This window comes from Mercenaria mercenaria, chromosome 3 (genome assembly GCF_021730395.1).
Source record: "Mercenaria mercenaria strain notata chromosome 3, MADL_Memer_1, whole genome shotgun sequence".
NCBI lineage: Eukaryota > Metazoa > Mollusca > Bivalvia > Venerida > Veneridae > Mercenaria > Mercenaria mercenaria.
In genome coordinates, this window is record NC_069363.1 from 2,343,619 (window position 1) to 2,367,054 (window position 23,436).

Genomic DNA, 23,436 nt, shown 5'->3' on the forward strand with positions numbered 1-23,436 from the left:
TCTAACACATGCAGCGCTTTCCAGTTACAACTAGGCGTTTGCTTTCACCTCTGCTTGTTGCTAACGCTCTAGGTTCAAAGAATGTGTGTAACATTTATAGAAGAAACCTAACTCTGTACTTGTATCATTACGTTATGCAAACACACTTGAAGCCTTGTACACAGGAACGCCTTAGGGACAACTGACCCTCTTGTATTCCTATTTTTCTCCTCTTATTTTCAGATAGGATAGTTAGCTGAATATCCTGAAAGGGTCCACCTCTGCCATGGAAATTTGAAAGCTGCTATATGGACCTTACTGTCAGACAAATCACATTTACCTCTGGCTGAGTGGAGGAGAACAGGTACACTGGTTGATCACTTAGAATGTAGATGTTTTGCATGATAAAGTGTCACGGCAGCAAACACGAGTAAAAATGGTGTCAAGGCCATTGAGCTTCATGGCAGTTCACGAAAGTGAAGATGGCAGCAAGGTCACTGAGCTTTATGACAGTGCACACAGGTAAAGCTAGCAGCAAGAAGGTCACTGAGCTTTATGACAGTGTACACAGGTAAAGCTAGCAGCAAGAAGGTCACTGAGCTTTATGACAGTGTACACAGGAAAAGCTGGTAGCAAGGTCACTGAGCTTCATGGCAATGTACACAGGTAAAGCTGGTAGCAAGGTCACTGAGCTTCATGGCAATGTACACAGGTAAAGCTGGCTGCAAGAAAAGTCACTGAGCTTCATGGCAGTGTACATAATTAGGTAATATTGGTAACAATGCCACTGAGCTTCATGACATTGTACACAGGTAGAGCTGGTAACAAGGTCACTTTGCTTCATGGCAGTATGCATAGGTAATGGTGGTAGCAAGGAAGTCACTGAGCTTCATGGCAGTGTACACAGGTGAAGCTGGCACCAAGAAAGTTACTGAGCTTCATGGCACTGAGCACGGGTAAAGTTGGAAGCAAGTCACTGTGCTTCATTGCAGTGTACACAGTCGAAGCTGGTAGCAAGGTCACTGAGCATCATTGCAGTGCACACAGATAGAGTTGGTAACAAGAAAGTCACTAAGCTTCATGGCAGTGTACACAGGTAAAGCTGATGGATAGAAGGTCCTTTGAGCTTCATGGCAGTGTATGCCAATAACGCTGGTAGCAAGAAGGCCATTTAGCTTCATGACAGTGTACACAGGTAAAGCTGGTAGCAAGAAGGCCATTTAGCTTCATGACAGTGTACACAGGTAAACCTAGAAGCAAGGACACTGCTTCATTGCTATGTGCACAGATAAGAGTTGGTAACAAGAAAGTCACTGAGCTTCATAGCAGTGTACACAGGTAGAGCTGGTAACAAGGTCACTGCTTCATTGCAGTGTGCACAGGTAGAGCTGGTAACAAGGTCACTGCTTCATTGCAGTGTGCACAGGTAAAGCTGGTTGCATGGACACTTAGCTTCATGGCAGTGTAGACAGGTAGAGCTGGTAACAAGGTCACTGCTTCATTGCAGTGTGCACAGGTAAAGCTGGTTGCAAGGACACTTAGCTTCATGGTAGTACACACAGGTAATGCAGGCAGCAAGGTCACTGTGCTTCATTGCAGTGCTTCATTAGCTCAGTAGAGAGAGCGTTGGCCTACGGATCGGGGGGTCGCGAGTTCGATCCCAGGGCGGGGCGTATGTTCTCTGGGACGATTTGATAAAAGACATTGTGTCTGAAATCATTCGTCCTCCACCTCTGATAATTCATGTGGGGAAGTTGGCAGTTACTTGCGGAGAACACGTTTGTACTGGTACAGAATCCAGGAACACTGGTTAGGTTAACTGCCCGCCATTACTTGACTGAAATACTGTTGAAAAACGGCGTTAAACTCGAAGCAAACAAACAAACAAACAATCATTGCAGTGTACACAGGTAAAGCTGGTAGCAAGGACACTTGGCTTCATGGCAGTGTACACAGGTAAAGCTGGCAGCAAGAATGTCACAGGGCTTCAAGAAAGTACACTGAAGAAGGTCACTGAGCATCATGTCAGTGGAATCGAGTAAAGCTGCAACTAGAAGGTCACAGCGCTTCATGGCAGTGCACACGGGTAAACCTAGTAGCAAGGTCTAACACCTTCATGGCAATCAACACAGGTAAAGCTGTTAGACAAAAGGTCACTGAGCATGATGGCAATGCAGACTGGTAAGGCAAGTAGCAAGAACGTTGCTTGGCTTCATGACAGTACACACAGTTAAAGCTGGTAGCAAGAAAGTCCCTGGGCTTTATGGCAGTGTACACAGGGAAAGCTGGTAGACAAAAGGTCACTGAACTTTATGGCAGTGTACACAGGTAAAGCTGGTAGACAAAAGGTCACTGAACTGTATGGCAGTGTACACAGGTAGAACTGGTAGACAGAAGGTCACTGAACTGTATGGCCATGTACACAGGTAAAGCTTGTAGACAGAAGGTCACTAAACTGTTTGGCAGTGTACACAGGTAAAACTGGTAGACTGAAGGTCACTGAACTGTATGGCAGTGTACACAGGTAAAACTGGTAGACTGAAGGTCACTGAACTGTATGGCAGTGTACACAGGTAAAACTGGTAGACTGAAGGTTACTGAACTGTATGGCAGTGTACACAGGTAAAGCTGGTAGACAGAAGGTCACTGAACTGTATGGCAGTGTGCACAGGTAAAGCTGTAGACAAAGGTCACTGAACTGTATGGCAGTGTCACAGGTAAAGCTTGTCGACAAGGTCACTGAACTGTATGGCAGTGTACACAGGTAAAGCTGGTGACAAAAGGTCACTGAACTGTATGGCAGTGTACACAGGTAAAGCTGGTAGACAAAGGTCACTGAACTGTATGGCAGTGTACACAGGTAAAGCTGGTAGACATGAAGGTCACTGTACTGTATGGCAGTGTACACAGGCAAAGCTGGTAGACTGAAGGTCACTGTACTATATGGCAGTGTACACAGGTAAAGCTGGTAGACAGAAGGTCACTGAACTATATGGCAGTGTACACAGGTAAAGCTGGTAGACAGAAGGTCACTGACCTTTATGGCAGTGTACACAGGTAAAGCTGGTAGACAGAAGGTCACTGAACTATATGGCAGTGTACACAGGTAAAGCTGTGGACAGAAGGTCACTGACTGTATTGCAGTGTAACAGATAAAGCTGGTAGACAGAAGGTCACTGAACTTTATGGCAGTGTACCCAGGTAAAACTGGTAGACAGAAGGTACTGAACTGTATGCATGGCGTAAATGATGACAGTCTAAATGTATGCGTGTACCAGGTAAAGCTTGTAGACGAAGGTCACTGAACTGTATGGCAGTGTACACAGGTAAAGCTGGTAGACAAAAGGTCACTGAACTGTATGGCAGTGTACACAGGTAAAGCTGGTAGACAGAAGGTCACTGAACTACATGGCAGTGTACACAGGTAAAGCTGGTAGACTGAAGGTCACTGTACTGTATGGCAGTGTACACAGGTAAAGCTGGTAGACTGAAGGTCACTGAACTATATGGCAGTGTACACAGGTAAAGCTGGTAATCAGAAGGTCACTGAACTATATGGCAGTGTACACAGGTAAAGCTGGTAGACAGAAGGTCACTGACCTTTATCGCATTGTACACAGGTAAAGCTGGTAGACAGAAGGTCATTGGACTGTATGACAGTGTACACAGGTAAAGCTGGTAGACAGAAGGTCACTGAACTGTATGGCAGTGTACACAGGTAAAGCTTGTGGACAGAAGGTCACTGAACTGTATTGCAGTGTACACAGATAAAGCTGGTAGACAGAAGGTCACTGAACTTTATGGCAGTGTACCCAGGTAAAACTGGTAGACTGAAGGTCACTGAACTGTATGGTAGTGTACACAGGTAAAGCTGGTAGACTGAAGGTCACTGAACTGTATGGCAGTGTACACAGGTAAAACTGGTAGACTGAAGGTCACTGAACTGTATTGCAGTGTACACAGGTAAAGCTGGTAGACAGAAGGTCACTGAACTTTATGGCAGTGTACCCAGGTAAAACTGGTAGACAGAAGGTCACTGAACTGTATGGCAGTGTACACAGGTAAAACTGGTAGACTGAAGGTCACTGAACTGTATTGCAGTGTACACAGATAAAGCTGGTAGACAGAAGGTCACTGAACTGTATGACAGTGTACACAGGTAAAGCTTGTAGACTGAAGGTCACTGAACTGTATGGCAGTGTACCCAGGTAAAGCTGGTAGACAGAAGGTCACTACACTGTATTGCAGTGTACACAGGTAAAGCTTGTAGACAGAAGGTCACTGAACTGTATGGCAGTGTACCCAGGTAAAGCTTGTAGACAGAAGGTCACTGAACTTTATGGCAGTGTACCCAGGTAAAGCTGGTAGACTGAAGGTCACTGAACTGTATGGCAGTGTACACAGGTAAAGCTGGTAGACTGAAGGTCACTGAACTGTATGGCAGTGTACACAGGTAAAACTGGTAGACAGAAGGTCACTGAACTGTATGGCAGTGTACACAGGTAAAACTGGTAGACAGAAGGTCACTGAACTGTATGGCAGTGTGCACAGGTAAAGCTGATAGACAAGGTCACTGAACTGTATGGCAGTGTACACAGGTAAAGCTTGTAGACAGAAGGTCACTGAACTGTATGGCAGTGTACACAGGTAAAGCTGGTAGACAAAAGGTCACTGAACTGTATGGCAGTGTACACAGGTAAAGCTGGTAGACAGAAGGTCACTGAACTACATGGCAGTGTACACAGGTAAAGCTGGTAGACTGAAGGTCACTGTACTGTATGGCAGTGTACACAGGTAAAGCTGGTAGACTGAAGGTCACTGAACTATATGGCAGTGTACATAGGTAAAGCTGGTAGACAGAAGGTCACTGAACTCTATGGCAGTGTACACAGGTAAAGCTGGTAGACAGAAGGTCACTGACCTTTATGGCAGTGTACACAGGTAAAGCTGGTAGACAGAAGGTCACTGGACTGTATGACAGTGTACACAGGTAAAGCTGGTTGACAGAAGGTCACTGAACTGTATGGCAGTGTACACAGGTAAAGCTTGTGGACAGAAGGTCACTGAACTGTATTGCAGTGTACACAGATAAAGCTGGTAGACAGAAGGTCACTGAACTTTATGGCAGTGTACCCAGGTAAAACTGGTAGACCTGAAGGTTACTGAACTGTATGGTAGTGTACACAGGTAAAGCTGGTAGACTGAAGGTCACTGAACTGTATCGCAGTGTACACAGGTAAAACTGGTAGATTGAAGGTCACTGAACTGTATTGCAGTGTACACAGATAAAGCTGGTAGACAGAAGGTCACTGAATTTTATGGCAGTGTACCCAGGTAAAACTGGTAGACAGAAGGTCACTGAACTGTATGGCAGTGTACACAGGTAAAACTGGTAGACTGAAGGTCTCTGAACTGTATTGCAGTGTACACAGATAAAGCTGGTACAGGGTTCGCACAGGCCTTGAAAAGTCCTTGAATTCGATGGTAGTCCTTGAAAACTCCTTGAAAATGACAAAAACCCTAAAAAACCTGGAAAAGTACTTGAATTTTGAAAAAAACTCCTTGAATTTGACCTTTCACTCCTTGAAAATATTCTTTCCCTAACTTAGCTTTGCAAAAAGAATTTAAGGCTTAAAATAAATCTGAGAAAATGAAAATAAATTCGTGAAATTGCAGGATCGGGTCACTCGTACGCTATTATAGTGGTCTACGGCCACACTTTATCGATATTTACGGAGTGCTATTTCTACTATATCACCGTTTGCAGGGTACGCCTATAGTGCGCAATGGAGATAAAGTGCGCAATGGTGCGAAATGGAAGTAAAGTGCGCAATGGAGTCAATTTTTTAGAAATGATTATTTCTTTAAAGGAAATGTCATTGGAAGGGTAATTAAATAATAATAATTAAAAAGGAAACACAAACATCCTATACAACGGCTGTACAATAGAATTCGTTGAGCATTTTTTCAGTCGGCAGCTTATTTTAGTTATATATAGGTTATTATTAATGACAGATATAATTATAATTATAATTATGATACATCTATCATTTTATTGCAATAGCATTTACCGAGAGTAAATAAAATCTTTCCAACAATTTTAAACAGACAACTGTGAGTATTTTCTAAATATTCATCCAATTATCGCTCCTAAAAAGGTTCTTTGTGCACTTCACCTCCATTGCGCACAATTTGAATGAGCACAAATATATGCTGCTTGTGTGGCATTTAACTACATTTCCATTAACTATAGCCAGCAAGTTTACCGAATAATCGACGCTAAAAACAAGAAAAATGACTCCATTGCGCACTTTACCTCCATTTCGCACCATTGCGCACTTTACTTCCATTGCGCACTATAGGTGTACCGCCGTTTGCATGTTTCCGTTTCCATTTAAAAAAGTACAGGGAATAATAACTCGCAATTTTTAGCTATTTGCGAGTGTTTCCAGTGAATTAAAATGAGTAAGAAAAATATCATGTTTACTCAAGTAAGCGGGAGACAAAAGACGAATATAAACAGTGGCTGAAGCCCTATAGAGCAGACAGAACGAAGTGTATTTGTACGTCGTGTGACAAAATTTTGAGGTATCATAATAGTAGGAGTGCGCTGAAAAATCACAAGAAAAGCGATAAACCTCAGCAAAATAGTGAATCACATCAATCTAATAATCGATTTACGTCATTTTCAAGGTGTGACAAGTGATGGTTGTTTTATTTTTGCATTACATAATAAAAGTTGTTCAGATTAGATCGTGGTTTTGAAAAAAAATAGTGCTTGAAAAAATGTAAAAAGTCCTTGAAAAGTACTTGAATTTTGTCTCTGATATGCTGTATGAACCATGTGGTAGACAGAAGGTCACTGAACAGTATGACAGTGTACACAGGTAAATATTAGGGAATTTGCCTACAAAACCCTTGTTAGACCACAACTTGAGTACTGCAGCTCAGTGTGGAGTCCACATCGCGGGCTTAGCGCAAAACGGTTGTAACTTATATGAAATAAAGAAGAAGTTACAACCGTTTTGCGCTAAGCCTGCGACATACACAGCTCAACATACATAAAATCGAGATGGTCCAACGCAGGGCCCCTCGATGGGTCACCAGTGACTATTCAAATTACAGCAGTGTCACACACATGTTAAAGCAATTGGGGTGGCATTCCCTTGCAAACAGAAGAAATGATGCCAGGTTACTGATGTTTTACAAGATTGTCCATGGACTGGTTGCAGTGCCAATGCCATCTTATATTTTACCTCCTACCCGGCTCACTAGACACATGCATTCCCAATCTTTCCGGCAAATTCAAACACCCTGTAATTATTACAAGTTCTCTTTCTGCCCGGCTACCATAATTCTCTGGAATTCTTTGCCGGCTGACATTGCTCAAGCACCTACCCTGGACCAGTTTAGGCAAGGGGTAACCAAACTGGGCCAGGACTTCTGAGTGACCAGGCTGTTTTTAATCCTTTTACTGTACATTTCGCCTTTTTATTAGCACTATCAGCTTTTTCTCAAATTCTCACAAATACTTTATGTATTACTTTAATTCTCCTGTACATTCCTGCTTTTAAACTCTTATGCACTGACGCGCACCTGCATAAAATACTCGCAAGGGTGTCATGCAGTATTTATAGATAGATAGATAAAGCTGGTAGACAGAAGGTCACTACACTGTATTGCAGTGTACACAGGTAAAGCTTGTAGACAGAAGGTCACTGAACTTTATGGCAGTGTACCCAGGTAAAACTGGTAGACTGAAGGTTACTGAACTGTATGGCAGTGTACACAGGTAAAGCTGGTAGACAGAAGGTCACTGAACTGTATGGCAGTGTACACAGGTAAAACTGGTAGACAGAAGGTCACTGAACTGTATGGCAGTGTACACAGGTAAAACTGGTAGACAGAAGGTCACTACACTGTATTGCAGTGTACACAGGTAAAGCTTGTAGACAGGTCACTGAACTGTATGACAGTGTACCCAGGTAAAGCTTGTAGACAGAAGGTCACTGAACTGTATGGCAGTGTACACAGGTAAAGCTGGTAGACTGAAGGTCACTGAACTGTATGGCAGTGTACCCAGGTAAAGCTTGTAGACAGAAGGTCACTGAACTGTATGGCAGTGTACACAGGTAAAACTGGTAGACAGAAGGTCACTGAACTGTATGGCAGTGTACACAGGTAAAACTGGTAGACAGAAGGTCACTACACTGTATTGCAGTGTACACAGGTAAAGCTGGTAGACAGAAGGTCACTGAACTGTATGACAGTATACCCAGGTAAAACTGGTAGACAGAAGGTCACTGAACTGTATGGCAGTGTACACAGGTAAAGCTGGTAGACAGAAGGTCACGACACTGTATTGCAGTGTACACAGGTAAAGCTTGTAGACAGAAGGTCACTGAACTGTATGGCAGTGTACCCAGGTAAAGCTTGTAGACAGAAGGTCACTGAACTGTATGGCAGTGTACCCAGGTAAAGCTTGTAGACAGAAGGTCACTGAACTGTATGGCAGTGTACCCAGGTAAAGCTTGTAGACAGAAGGTCACTGAACTGTATGGCAGTGTACCCAGGTAAAGCTTGTAGACAGAAGGTCACTGAACTGTATGGCAGTGTACCCAGGTAAAACTTGTAGACAGAAGGTCACTGAACTGTATGGCAGTGTACCCAGGTAAAGCTTGTAGACAGAAGGTCACTGAACTGTATGGCAGTGTACCCAGGTAAAGCTTGTAGACAGAAGGTCACTGAACTGTATGGCAGTGTACCCATGTAAAGCTTGTAGACAGAAGGTCACTGAACTGTGTTGCAGTGTACCCAGGTAAAGCTTGTAGACAGAAGGTCACTGAACTTTATGGCAGTGTACCCAGGTAAAACTGGTAGACAGAAGGTCACTGAACTGTATGGCAGTGTACCCAGGTAAAACTGGTAGACAGAAGGTCACTGAACTGTATGGCAGTGTACCCAGGTAAAGCTTGTAGACAGAAGGTCACTGAACTGTATGGCAGTGTACCCAGGTAAAGCTTGTAGACAGAAGGTCACTGAACTGTATGGGAGTGTACACAGGTAAAGCTTGTAGACAGAAGGTCACTGAACTTTATGGCAGTGTACCCAGGTAAAACTGGTAGACAGAAGGTCACTGAACTGTATTGCAGTGTACCCAGGTAAAGCTTGTAGACAGAAGGTCACTGAACTGTATGGCAGTGTACACAGGTAAAGCTTGTAGACAGAAGGTCACTGAACTGTATGGCAGTGTACACAGGTAAAGCTTGTAGACAGAAGGTCACTGAACTTTATGGCAGTGTACCCAGGTAAAACTGGTAGACTGAAGGTTACTGAACTGTATGGTAGTGTACACAGGTAATGCTTGTAGACAGAAAAATTAATGAAATTTGTCTGGTACAACTGCTGGGGTTTAAACAATAATAGTAAAAGAATTGGTATTTTTCATTTTCCTGAAAAAACAGAATGCTGAGTTTTATTGTTTACAAAATTGTCATTTTACAGATGGTCTAGAAAAAGTAATTTACTCACAATGGGATGGAGACAGCTATTTTTCTCATGGTACTTCAAATTCTAGAGGTGTTTGCATTTTACTAAAAAAGAATATTCCGACTGTTGTACACTCAATTGAGCAAGATACTACTGGTAACTGTCTATTATATGTTAGTTATGATGGGAAAAGATTTACTCTATGTAATATTTATGGTCCAAATGCTGATAACCCCATATCCTACTCTGATGTTTTTATGCCCCTGTCGGTGGGCACATTAAAACCGCACTGTCCATCAGTCAGTGTGTGCATCCGGTAAATTCTTGTCTGTGCTGTAACTCATCCATCCATGAAAGGATTTTAAAATAACTTGGCATAAATGTTCACCATAATGAGACGAAATGTCATGCCCAAGACCCAGACCCCTAGCTCAAAGGTCAAGGTCACACTTAGAAGTCAAAGGTGTTTCTTGTCTGGTCCATAACATTGCCATTTATCAAGGGATTTGAAAATCATTTGACACAAATGTTAACCTTATTGTGAAGATGTGTCAAACTTATCAAGATCACAAAATGATATGTGATTTTTTGCGAATACAACTGTGGCATTCTTGGGCCTACTTCGAGGGCATTTGTCACCAATAGTGACAGCTCTTGTTAATTGTATAGATACAATTGGTAATGATTCTTACACTGTTTGTGGAGACTATAACCTTGTATTAGATGTTGACAAAGATTACATGAATTACAGATCTGTTGATAATAATAGAAAAACTAGAGAAAAACTCTGTACAATTATAAGAGAACAAAACTTAGTTGATACATTTAGAATTATAAATGGTGATGAAAAACGGTTTACTTGGAGGCAGATGGATTTTACACAGCAAGGTAGACTTGACTTTTTTCTAACATCGGAAAACTTGCTGTCAAAAATTAAAGAGTCTTCTATTGGAATCTCTTATCAGTGTAATCACTGTGTTGTATGTTTAGAATTAGTATTCAATGAAACTGAACAAGGCAAACCTTTATGGAAATTTAATAATTCATTGCTGTATGATAGAAATTATTTAGAGTGTATAAATGATAAAATTGACGAGATTAAAGAGCAGTACTGTTTATTTGTATATTGTTTAGAGAATGTAGTTAACATACACAATAATGATATTCAGTTTGTTATAAATGACCAGTTATTTCTGGAAACTTTGTTAATAGAAATTAGGGAGAAAACCATTGCATACTCTAGTTATAAGAAGAAACAGAGAGTCTCATGTGAGAAGATATCAATAAACAAAATAGAAAATATAGAAATATATGAATTGCAAATAATAAGAGCAGAAAATATGAAAGGATATGTAATAAGATCAAGAGCAAAGTTCAAAGATGAGGGTGAAAAGCCTTCAAGTTATTTCTGTAATCTAGAGAAACAGTATTGTACAAGCAAAGTTATTCCATTTTAGAAAAAGAAGAAGGTACTGTGCTGTCAAATCAGTCAGATATTTTAAATGAAGCTTGTTCTTTTTAGCTCACCAGAGCACAAAGTGCTCAAGGTGAGCTATTGTGACCGGTCATGGTCCGGCCTGCGTCATGCATTAACATTTGCCTTGTGAACACTCTAGAGGCCACATTTGTAATCCAATCTTTATGTAACTTGGTCAGAATGTTAGTCTTGATGATCTCTAGGTGAAGTTCGAAACTGGGTAATGTGGGGTCAAAAACTAGGTCAATAGATCAGATCAAAGGAAAAGCTTGTGAACACTCTAGAGAACACATTTTTGACCCAATCTTTATAAAACTTAGTCAGAGTGTAAGTCTTGATGATCTCTAGGTCAAGTTCGAAACTGGGTCATGTTGGGTCAAAAACTAGGTCTGATCAAAGGAAAAGCTTGTGAACACTCTAGAGACCACATTTTTGACCCAATCTTTATGAAACTTGATCAGAATGTTAGTTTTGATGATCTCCAGGTCGAGTTTGAAACTGGGTCATGTGGGGTCAAAAACTAGGTCAGTAGGTCAGATCAAAGGAAAAGCTTGTGAACACTCTAGAGACCACATTTTTGACCCAATCTTTATAAAAATTAGTCAGAATGTAAGTCTTGATGATCTCTAGGTCAGGTTCGAAACTGGGTCATGTTGGTTCAAAAACTAGGTCTGATCAAAGGAAAAGCTTGTGAACACTCTAGAGACCACATTTTTGACCCAATCTTTATGAAACTTGGTAAGAATGCTAGTCTTGATGATCTCTGGGTCAAGTTGGAAACTGGGTCATGTGTGGTTAAATTAATAATAACTAGGTCAGAAGGTCAGATCAAAGGGAAAGCTTGTGAATACTCTAGAGACCACATTTTTGACCCAATCTTTATGAAACTTGATCAGAATGTTAGTTTTGATGATCTCCAGGTCGAGTTTGAAACTGGTTCATGTGGGTCAAAAACTAGGTCAGTATGTCAGATCAAAGGAAAAGCTTGTGAACACTCTAGAGACCACATTTGTGCCCCAATCTTTATGAAACTTGATCAAAATGTTAGTATTGATGATTTCTAGGTCAGGTTTGAATCTGTCATCTTGGGTCAAAAACTAGGTCAGTAGATCAGATCAATGAAAAAGCTTGTGAACATTCTAGAGACCACATTTTGGACCCAATCTTTATGAAACTTGGTCAGAATGTTAGTCTTGATGAACTCTAGGTCAGGTTTGAAACTTGGTCATATGGGGTCAAAAACTAGGTCAGTAAATCAGATCAAAGGAATAGCTTGTGAACACTCTAGAGACCACATTTGTGACCCAATCTTTATGAAACTTGGTCAGAATGTTAGTCTTGATGATCTCTAGGTCAAGTTTGAAACTGGGTCATGTTGGATTAAAAACTAGGTCACCTGGTCAAATCAAAGGAAAAGCTTGTGAACACTCTAGAGGCCACAGTTGTGACCCGAATATTTATGAAACTTAGTCAGAAAGTTTGGCTTTATGATTTCTAGGTCAAGTTCGAATCTGGGTCATGTTGGGTTAAAAACTAGGTCACCTGGTCAAATCAAAGGAAAAGCTTGTGAACACTTTAGAGGCCACATTTGTGACTCAATCTTTATGAAACTGGGTCAGAATGTTTGTCTTAATCATGTTTAGGTCAAGTTTGAATCTGAGTCATGTGGATTAAGAAACTAGGTCACTAGGCCAGATCAAAGGAAAATCTTTTCAACATTCTAGAGACCACAATTAAAGTTTAAAACTCATGAAAATTAGTCAGAATGTTTGTTTTGATAATCTATAGGTCAAGTTCGAATCTGGGTCATGTGGGTTCAAAAACTAGGTCACCTGTCAAATCAAAAGAAAAGCTTGTGAACACTCTAGAGGCCACAGTTGTAACCAAATCTTTATGAAATTTAGTCAGAATGTTTGTCTTGATGATCTTTAGGTCAAGTACAACTCTTGGTCATGTCGGGTCAAAAACTAGGTCAGTAGGCCCGATCAGCTCTGGTGAGCGATATATAGGGCCAACTTGGCCCTCTTGCTATAAAATATGTATTCTGAAAATGTTTAAGGAAAGTTGTATGATATAGAAAATGACTTAAAAGATATTACTATTAAGAAGTTGTCTAGAGAAAAAACAAATAGTTTAGAATGTTTATTAACTTACAGTGAAATGTTCAATACCTTGAAAAAATATGAAAAATGATAAGTCTCTAGGTTCAGATAGATTTACTGTAGAATATTTAAAGGTTTTTTGGATGAAGATTGGCCATTTTGTTGTTAGATCTATTAATCATGCATTTACAATCATGCATTTAATATTGGTTCCCCATATGTAACTCGAAAGCAAGGAATAATAACAAGTATCCCAAAAGAAAACGAGCCCAGAAAGTATTTAAGAAATCTCAGACCTCTTACATATTGTTAAATGTTATCTATAAGTTAGCCTCTGGATTTATTGCAAATAGACTGAAGTCTGTATTATATCTAAGGTTATTATGAAGACAAATAACAGCTTGTGAGATTTGCTTCAGATGTTTATTTATGTTTATTTTACCATTTTCTCATTTCATACTAAAGGGGTGGATAAAATGGATATTCTTATTCAAAAGCATAACAACTTGAACATAAAATGTATATAAGAAGTAGGTATGATTTGCAAAACAATGTGCTATAAATGCCAGCAATTATATATGAAGTGTCATTGCAATGTTACTGTATAAAATTTACTGACCCTTGTTTCATGTTCGTATTCTGTATGTTAAAAAAGTACACTGCTAGCTATATATGATATATTGTGTATGACTTTCCAAAGAGCTATTGAACGATTGGCATGTATATATTTGTAAAGTTTTCGTATTCCCTTTTAGAATCACTTAAGAGTCCCATCTGCATCACTGAGTATTTCAGCTACATTGTATATCCTTCACTAATTTTTTTTTGACAGCTACAGTTTTAACAGCAGTTACATAATATTGTACAGGCAAGGTGAGCTACAGTACGCAAGAGGGATGTTGCACATGGTTGTTGGGATCCAGAAAGGATGAACTTTAGGACAATGATGGTGTCGGGGTGCGGGTTAACTTCAAAGATTGTCAGTGGTACAAGCCTCTTAAGAGTTGTATCCTTGCTCCATTTAAAACTGATAGCTTCAGACTTTAAAGGGTGTCACGGTCCGAAATCACCCCATCATATGCATGTCTGCACGTGTGCTCTTAACATTCTCATTGAATGCTTCCAATACAAGTGGTAACGATTGTTGTTTGAGCAGTTTGGTTTCTCATTTTACATGTCTAAATATCATTCCTGATATCGGACAACCTTTAAGTTCCAATCATTTCATAACAGGCAACAAAAAGTTTAAAACTGATACTTTCTCCAAAGACCTTGTTCATATCCCATCTACATCTCCAAGTTTGTCTAGAATGCATTCTCGTTTCACCTGTTTGACAACGGTTACATTTCCAGTGCAACATAGTTTAGCAACATATAGCATCTAATTGACAGGGTACCATATGCTAAGAGCTGGAATATAATAACTTCAAATGTTTCTTGCCACCACGCGGGGACTGATAGGCTGGAGAACATGTGCGCATACTGACGTCAGAATTTGACGTCGTATTATAATGACCTTGTGTCTGAGCAATTTTTAATGTATAATATCTTTGAAAAGGTTTCTGTAATATCAACAGTAGGCAAGAAAAATGATCTCACCTGACTGCCTGAGTAAGGCAGTTGATTCCCAACCTTCAAGACAGCATGATTAAAAAGTTGGTGCTCGGTTTTCCATACCACGCTGCCCCTCGGGTTTTGGAGAATACTGTCTTACACAGACAGTCATATAACATCCTTATAGTGTTACATGTTGCTACAATATTGTCTGCTGAGCATAGTTTTCTCCATCAGCAGACAGCATGACACATCATTCAGTGCATAAATGTGCAGCAACAAAACATAAAAATGCATCGTCAAAACAAATCTGAATTTGTCATCACATGTCACTGTTACAAATTCTGCGCACACACCAACTGATGTTGAATTATGACATCAGCTACCTCCTTGATAGACCTTAAATCTATCAATGAGAATTTGTATCTTTAAGAATCCTGTGTTTGTAAACTTGTGACTTAAGCTTGCAGGTAACCCCATGGCCATGTCTTTGTTGTGCTCTATCAGTGGAACCTTGTTTATCATAAACTTAATACCATGACATAATTACAGGCATAACATATGGTCCTGACTAACACAGGATTCAGGGAGCAGAATATTAATACTGATGGAAGGTGCTTAATGGACGAGAGAGGAATCTGCAGCAACATGTAAGATACATAAAAATTTCAGCTATTATGCCCTAGTTATTAGCTGCTCATGCCCTGTCTGTCTGGATGTGATAATGTATCCAAGCTAAGTGGCATTGGAAAGACAGCCGTTTCCAAACGGCTGACAACAGAGTTCAATCTGAACAAAAGTGTATATGTCGATGCAGATATGAACAAGGTTTTTGAAGAAGCTGTTTCATTGCTGCCTATTACGGTAAGACAGGAGCTGAAAGTATATCAGATAATATTATGATGTTTGGGTAATTAATATATGATGATCAAACTACAATCATTCTTACCCACACCAGACTCTTTCGTTGATAATGTCAAAAGAGCATACATACAGACGCGCATATGAAGGAGTGCTTTTGACCCAGACCCTTCAACTTTGATGCCATCACATTTTGATGGAGCAATGATCCAAACTCTTAGAGGCTTGTACTGACGACAATCCCGGAAGACAACATTCCTCCCCGAAATCTGTTGTAATTGTGCATCAGAATAACCATTTGCAACATCCCGGAGCTCAGCTCGCTGTACAATATTCTGTGACTGTCATAAAACCTCAATCTCTCAATATAGATGCACGAATGCTATTTAAATAGTGAAACATTCAGTGATGCAGAATCTGATGTTTATTCTTGTGATTCTGGTAGAGACTTCGAAAGCTGAAGTACTATATATGTCAATCGTCCAATAGCTTTTTAGAAAGTCAAACTGGATAAAAGTCTTTAAATAATAGTGTTCTAAGGTTAAGACAGTACAAGGGTAAGTTAATTTAATACAGTTGCATTATGATTACACTTGATAAACCGTCAAGGACTTTATAAGCTCTCATCTTGTATGGCAGATATTTCATTCTTTCAAGATGTATTCAAGTAGTTTTATATTTGCCTTATTAATCATTAAATCTGATATAATATTGTGGTTCCTTCTGTGATACTTGAAGCATGCCCATTGCCGCCTATACATGCGTAGCTTGTGTCGTATCTCACAAATAAAGTTCATACCATGCATCTATAATAATTAAATGTTATTACCTGTTGGCGTCGTAACCGAGATCATAAGCAACGTTTTCATTAAAATTTCCCGACTTTTATTTATAACGGCGTTTTCAAAACTTTTATTGAAATGCTACAAATCGATAGGAGAGTCAGTCACCAAAATTGTAGTGGACAGGCTGCGGCTTTTGGATTTTTTGTTTAATACCACTATGTTAACGTTTTACATTATGTCAACGTCACCTACTTTGGCGTGTTGCAATGTAGAAAATAAATTAACCCTTTTATCATTGGACAATATGGTCAGTTTTTTTGTAACAATGTAAAGACAAACAGATATTTACTATTCCTATCCAGCGACGGCAACCTATATCCAAATAATACTTATCCGAATATGAGCGATATGAACAGTAGTCACACTTCCTTTAGCACAGACACATTTCCACCATTATATCTTTATCTATCATGCATACATACATTACGATTATCTTTTTGAATGCATAGAATGGGCATTTTGAAGTCATTGAGTGTATTCTTACTGTTTTTGTAGCAAACTGACCACAAATCATGTACCACAATAATTCTTATATGTGGAGGTTGTATATAGTTATATTCAACCGAGTTTTAAAGAGGCCAATAATATCCCGTGATGAGCCCCTTCTTTTATTAGGTTTAGTAGAGTGAGTCATTTCCTCTTCAAGAGCCTCTTTGGGCAGCATAACGAAGCCTGCTCCTTATTTGGGCTTATCAGCATTACATTGAGCCTCGTTCCGATAATATAGACTTCCTATACCGATACAAAATGTAGTCCTAGATAGACGATATCATTCGGATACGTCAATGAAACTTTTGCAGTCCCTTGAATATCAAGGTAACGGTATTTGACTACATTATTCATGTTATTTAGATTTAGAATTCTATAGTTGACACTGTAATAAATAAAGAATTTTATTTCTCAGAGTGATGTTTCTATACTCAGAACATAAAATGACACCTCTTGAGATGCAGGTGCCCAGAGATTTGTATGACCCTAACTGGAGTGCTCAGTTGACAAAATAGCACCAGTTGTTGAGGACCAAGTTTCCCAGAAACAAATAATTTAAAGGTAATCTGATTTAAAGTTTATGATGGAGTATTTCTCACATGAAGTCATTACCGGTAAATGTTAATTTTATAATGTATAAATGGAATGACCAGCAATTAGAACCCAGTTTTGTGTTTTTAACTTGTTTTAGAATGCTTTTGACATTTTTCCAGTACTTCCACAAACAGCATGACAGTTACATTAGAAAAGGAGTGAATATAAACCAGCATTATATTAAAAAAATAAAACAAACTTTTGTATAGTGTGTTATGTGGTAAAGCTCTTAAAGGGGTTTGGACATGAACACAATTTTAACTTGATGTTAATCGATTTTTTCTGTACTCTGGGTCATAAAGTATTGACTCAAATAATATTGGCTAATGAGTTACTATTAATGTTATATTCAATGATGTCTCCATTAAAAATATCAGTCATTTTTATGTTTCTCCCACCTTCAGTTATGTTAAAAGTTGTCACATATTAATCAAGTATATTATAACATTTTCAGGCCAATTGAAACCAGAAAATACATTTTTGGTAATAATTTGACGAAGCCAGTTGTAGAGTTTTAACATGAGACAGTTAGGGAGTGAGAGTTTACATTTTGCTGGAATCTTGTTACAGGTATTTTTCTCCATTACAAAAGGAACTGATGCCTGGAAGATTTTTAGCTCAACTATACAAAGTATGGAGAGCTGTCCTACTGGACCCAGCGTCAGAGTCCTTCCGTGTCCACACTTCGGTTACAGTTTTGATGCACTTTCACTTAATGTCTGTAATAACTTGATGGATTTGTTTCCTGCTTAGAATAGTTATTCCTCATCATCACCAACACCATATGGCACAAGGGCAATAACTGTCATGCCAATATTTCATGAATTATGCCCCCTTTTACTTAGAATTTCAGGTTAAAGTTTTCATGCACTTTCACTCTTATCTCATTTATTACTAAATGGATTTGATTCAAACTTAACATAGTTTTTCAACATCATCACTCACATGATATGACTCAAGAGCCATAACTCTTGCACCAGATTTCCTGAATTATCCCCCCTTTTTTACATAGAACTTCAGGTTAAAGTTTTGATGCATTTTTACTTTATCTCTGTTATTACTAAATGGATTTGATTCAAACTTAAAATAGTTGTTCCACCTTATCACCCACATCATATGACACAAGGTCCATAATTCTGGCACCAATATTTCATGAATTATGCCACCTTTTACTTAGACTTTCATGTTAATTTTGATGCATTTTCACTATATCTCAGTTATTACTAAATGGAGTTGATTCTAACTTAAAATAGTTATTCCACATCATCACCCACATCATATGACACAAAATGCAAAAATCACTTGCACCAATATTTCATGAATCATCCCCCTTTTTGCTTAGAATTATACTGTCTTACTTAATGTTCTTTATCTCTCTTATTACTTAACACTTTTGACACAGACTCAAGCAATTGTCCAATATCTTAGTTCTTATTGGAGTCATTAATCAGTCTAGTGACAGCTCAAGCTGTCTCAGATGTGCCCAGTTTCAGTATCCAGCATCGAAATAGTCGAGCAGGCTGTCTAGTGTGACAGCTCTTGTTAATACCTTCTTTTAATCACAGTGTCATATGTATGTTAGTTAGCTAATTCATCCCTGCTAAGCACTTGGTATCTTGAGCTATCACTTTTAAACAGTTCAAGGGATTTCAATGAAACTTTACCCAAATTTAAATCATGTTGAGAAATGGTGTGCCATGTACATGCGTCAGATTTATACACCCAAGGTCAAGGTCACAGCCAAGAGTACTTCACTTCTTAGGTTTTCTTTTTAGTTTACACAAATTTATTGTTCAAGAATGCTTGGATCTAGGATCATGAAAGTTGATAGGAAGGTTGGTCTTGACCAGCAGGTGACCTCTATTGATTGAGGTTAGTAGGTCAAAGGTCAAGATTACAGTGGCCCGGAACATTTAAACGGTCTCTGGATGAAAACTCTAGAACCTTTGGGCCTAGGATCATGAAACTTGATAAGGAAGATGATCATGACCAGCAGATGACCCCTATTGATTTTGCGTTCAGTAGGTCAAAAGTCAAGGTCACAGTGACTTGGAAAATATAAACTGTTTTAGGACGATAACCTGAGAACGCTTAGGCCTAGCATTACTGAACTTAAATGGGAGGTTCTTCTTGACCAACAAATGACTTATTGATTTTGAGTTCAGTAGGTCAAAGGACAAGGTCACAGTGACTCAGAACAGTAAAACAGTTTCTGGATGATAACTCAAGAGCGCTTGGATCTAGGAAGTTGGTCATGACCAGCTGATGATCTCTTATGATTTTGAGGTCAAAGGTCAAGGTCACAATGACTCGGAACAGTTAAGCGGTTTCCGGATGATAGTTTGAGAATGCTTGGAACTAGGATCATGAAAGTTTATAGGGAGGTTGGTCATGACCAGCAGATGACCTCTATTGATTTTGAGGTCAGTACGTCAAAGGACAATGTCACAGTGACCCGGAACAGTTTAACGGTTTCCGGATGATAACTTAAGCACGCTTGGATCACATTTGATACGGATGTCACTTATGACTGGTAAATGACCCATAATTATTTGTTTGAGGCCAGTACATCAAATGTCCAGTACACAGTGACCAAATAATTTCTGTTCCTTGTGCAGTTACTGAATGCATCAAAGGGGGCATTCCTTGTTCTGCGAGCTCTTGTTTTAGCCCATAACCCTATTTTGATGAAAGATTCAAGCTTATTTGAACTGAAATGGAGTCCACGTCCTGGGAAAACCAGTACTGATGTCATATAAGATGGTGTGGTTGTAACCCCATTGAAACCATTATACCACCGCACCTCAATGTCTGCCTAATGACCTCTCTTGTTCAATCTACTCGTATGAAATATTTGAATAGTTCTGTACGTTTGTTTGTTTTGGGTTTAACACCGTTTTTTAACAGTGTTTCAGTTATGTAATGGCAGCATTTAACCTAGCCAGTGTTCCTGGATTCTGTACCAGTACAAACCTGTTCTCCACAAGTAACTGCCAACTTCCCCACATTTATCAGAGGTGGAGGACAAATGATTTTAGATGCAATGTCTTTTATCAAATTCTCATGGAGAACATATGCCTTGCTCAGGGCTGGAACTCAACCCCGAGATCCGTAGATCTGGGCTCTCCCTATTTAGCTAAGTGGGCGGGTTTGTTCTATTTGTACTATGCCTTTCACTAGTAGATCTTTGTGCACACAAGACAAAAGGTTATTAAAATCATGTAAAATTTTAATTGGAAGATTTTTTTGCAGATTTACTGGCATTTTAATTTTTATGATTTAGATTTGTAAGTTCATTTCATTTTGACATTCTTGACAACCATATACACAGTGAAACATGTTATATTTCATTTTTGCTAGAAAACTATCACTACACTAATAGATAGTAGTTTATACATAATCTATTTTAGGTCGATTGTGAACCAAGTTCTACAACTTAAATTAATAATTCTGGACTCCGCATTCCTGATGGAATCCATCGCCATGAGGGTATGAGAGAAGAGGCCAGTTTCCCTTTTAATGCTGAGCACTAAGCAAAGGAGCTACTGGTACAATTTTTCACATCTTTGGTATGTCGCGGCCGGAGATCAAAACCATGAACTCCCGCACTCGAAGCGGACACTCTATCACTAGGAAATTGAGGCAATGAGGATAGATATTAACTTGGAAGTCCTTGCGATATTAGAATATTAGATGTTGTATGTCTGCATAAAACAGCCAAGAAACACAAAATTGTATGGTGACAATATTTTATGATTCTGTTATATTTCATTTTCATACAAATTTTCAGGTACATGTATATTCTCTGGTTACAGATTTGCAAGAGCAGCCAGTGTCCAAGGAAACCCACAGCCATTCTAAATATAGGAACAACGCAATCAGACAAGTTGGCAAGATCTCACATTCAAGAGTGGTGACATTCTGCCCAAGATTCAAGTCTGGAGATTCAGTTGGCTGATTTTATAATCTTTTTTTTTTTTATTAATGTTTAAAAATGACATTGACTTAAGACTGCATGTATATTGTTTTCAGTCAAAGGCTTTTCTATTCAACACATTATGATCTGGAAAAAATCAATATTGGAGACAAGTATGTATAACAAAATGAAAGAAAGAAAAAGGTTTTTATGTTACAAAGATTTTTTTTTAAATACGTACTAAGTGACATTATCAAAGAGGATACTACATGAGTGTCTTTTCATATTAAATGAAGTTATTAAACGAGCTTAATAAAACAATAAAATGTGAGGCTCTGCTGAGCATTGTAATAATTTTATACAACGAGTTTAATAAAGTCAGTGTGGAAAGTCACAAATGTAATATTCTTTTTATCACATGTTAGCTTTTCCTGCCGAAACACAGAAATTCTACTTTCTTCAACTATTATAAACAAGTCAATTTGACCAACGTCTCCTATACTAAAAGTGACGTCGACGTCAAAGCTTTATTACACTAGTGTATTATCATTTTTATGTAATGGCTTTATTTCTCTCCCACAACTTCAAACATGTGATAAATGTCTTTTAAATATACAAGACTACAGTAATTGCTTTTTTAAAAGTTTTCAGAAAGTGCAAAAAGAAACCCCTTTTTCAACCTGAAGATATGTTACAACAATTTAAAGGACTTTTACAAAGAAAATCATTATTTATGTCACAAGTTACATACCGGTAGTTCCTAGCTATATGACTTACTTTTACTTTCAACTGTATTGCATGACTTTTGTAAATTTTAGCAGTTGAGTCATTACCACAAAAATATTGTAACTGACTTCCTAATTTTTGGCTAGTTGATCTATTCCATCGGTTTTCTTGAAGTTTACTGCAAAAAAGTAACAAGAGCTCGTCAAACACGAAATCTCCCCCCCCTCCCCGATGCATTCAGTAATTGCACAAGGAACAGAAATTATATGCTCACTGTAAACAAAAGTTCTACCATTCTGGTTTAATCTGACCTTGACCTTAAACTTATTAACCTAACAAGAGATTAGAGTGATCTTGGTGCCATCCACTGAGCCATTTTTGAATATTCCAAATTTCAAGACTAGCTCAAGGTCAAAATCAGGGTCAAATTTCATTTCGGTACAAAACAATGTGTATGTGGTCCAAATTTGAAAGCTGTGGCTTGAGGAATGTGAAAGCAGGTCACTAGATCAATGTCAAGGTCAAAGTTCATATTGGTAGACAGAACTGTGCATGTGCTTTAATTTTGGAGGCTGTAGCTTGAGAAATGTGAAAGTAGGTAATAGGTAAAAATCAATGTCAAATTTCAATTCAGAACATAAAAGTATGCATGCGGTCCAAATTTGAAGCCTGTAGCTTCAGAAATGTGAAAGTAGTCACTAGGTCAATCTCAAGATCAAAGTTCATTTCGGTACACAAAACCATGCATGTGGTTCAAATTTGAAGGCTGTAGCTTGAGAAATGTGAAAGTAGGTCACTAGGTCAAAATCAAGGTCAAATTTTATTTTGGAATAAAAAACTATGCATGTGGTCCAAATTTGAAGCCTGTACCTTCAAAAATGTGAAAGTAGGTCACTAGGTCAATGTCAAGGTCAAAGTTTTTTTCGGTACACAAACCTTTGCATGTGGTCCAAATTTGAAGGCTGTAGCTACAGAAATGTGAAAGTAGGTCACCAGGTCAAGATCAAGGTCAACTCATGTCAAGGTTCATCTTGCCACTCAAAACTATACATGTGGTCCAAATTTGAATGATGTAAGTTTCGACATGAAGATTCTAAGTTTTTCCCTAAATAAGTCTATATGAACCATATGACCCCTGGGGCGGGGCCATATTTGACCCTAGAGGGATAATTTGAACAATCTTAGTAGAGGACCACTAGATGATGTCATATACAAAATATCAAAGCCCTAGGCCCTGTGGTTTTGGACAAGAGGTTTTTCAAAGTTTTTTCCTATATAAGTCTATATAAACCATGTGACCCTTGGGGTGGGGCCATATTTGACCACAGGGAAATATTCTGAACAATCTTGGTAGAGGACCACTAGATTTTGCTACATACCAAATATCAAAGCCCTAGGCCCTAT

General features: G+C 38.8%; 1 long non-coding RNA gene across 2 annotated transcripts; it reads left to right on the top strand.

The window, feature by feature from the left end:
• On the top strand, positions 1-22,159 carry LOC123543268 (uncharacterized). 2 transcript variants are annotated; one of them, XR_008370073.1, is made up of 5 exons: positions 1-343; positions 17,212-17,357; positions 17,845-17,960; positions 20,801-20,938; positions 21,206-22,159. It is a non-coding gene; the product is annotated as an uncharacterized LOC123543268 (long non-coding RNA). The 2 variants fall into 2 exon arrangements; XR_008370072.1 differs by having other exon boundaries at positions 5-343; positions 20,801-22,159.
• Positions 22,160-23,436: the final 1,277 nt, after the last annotated feature.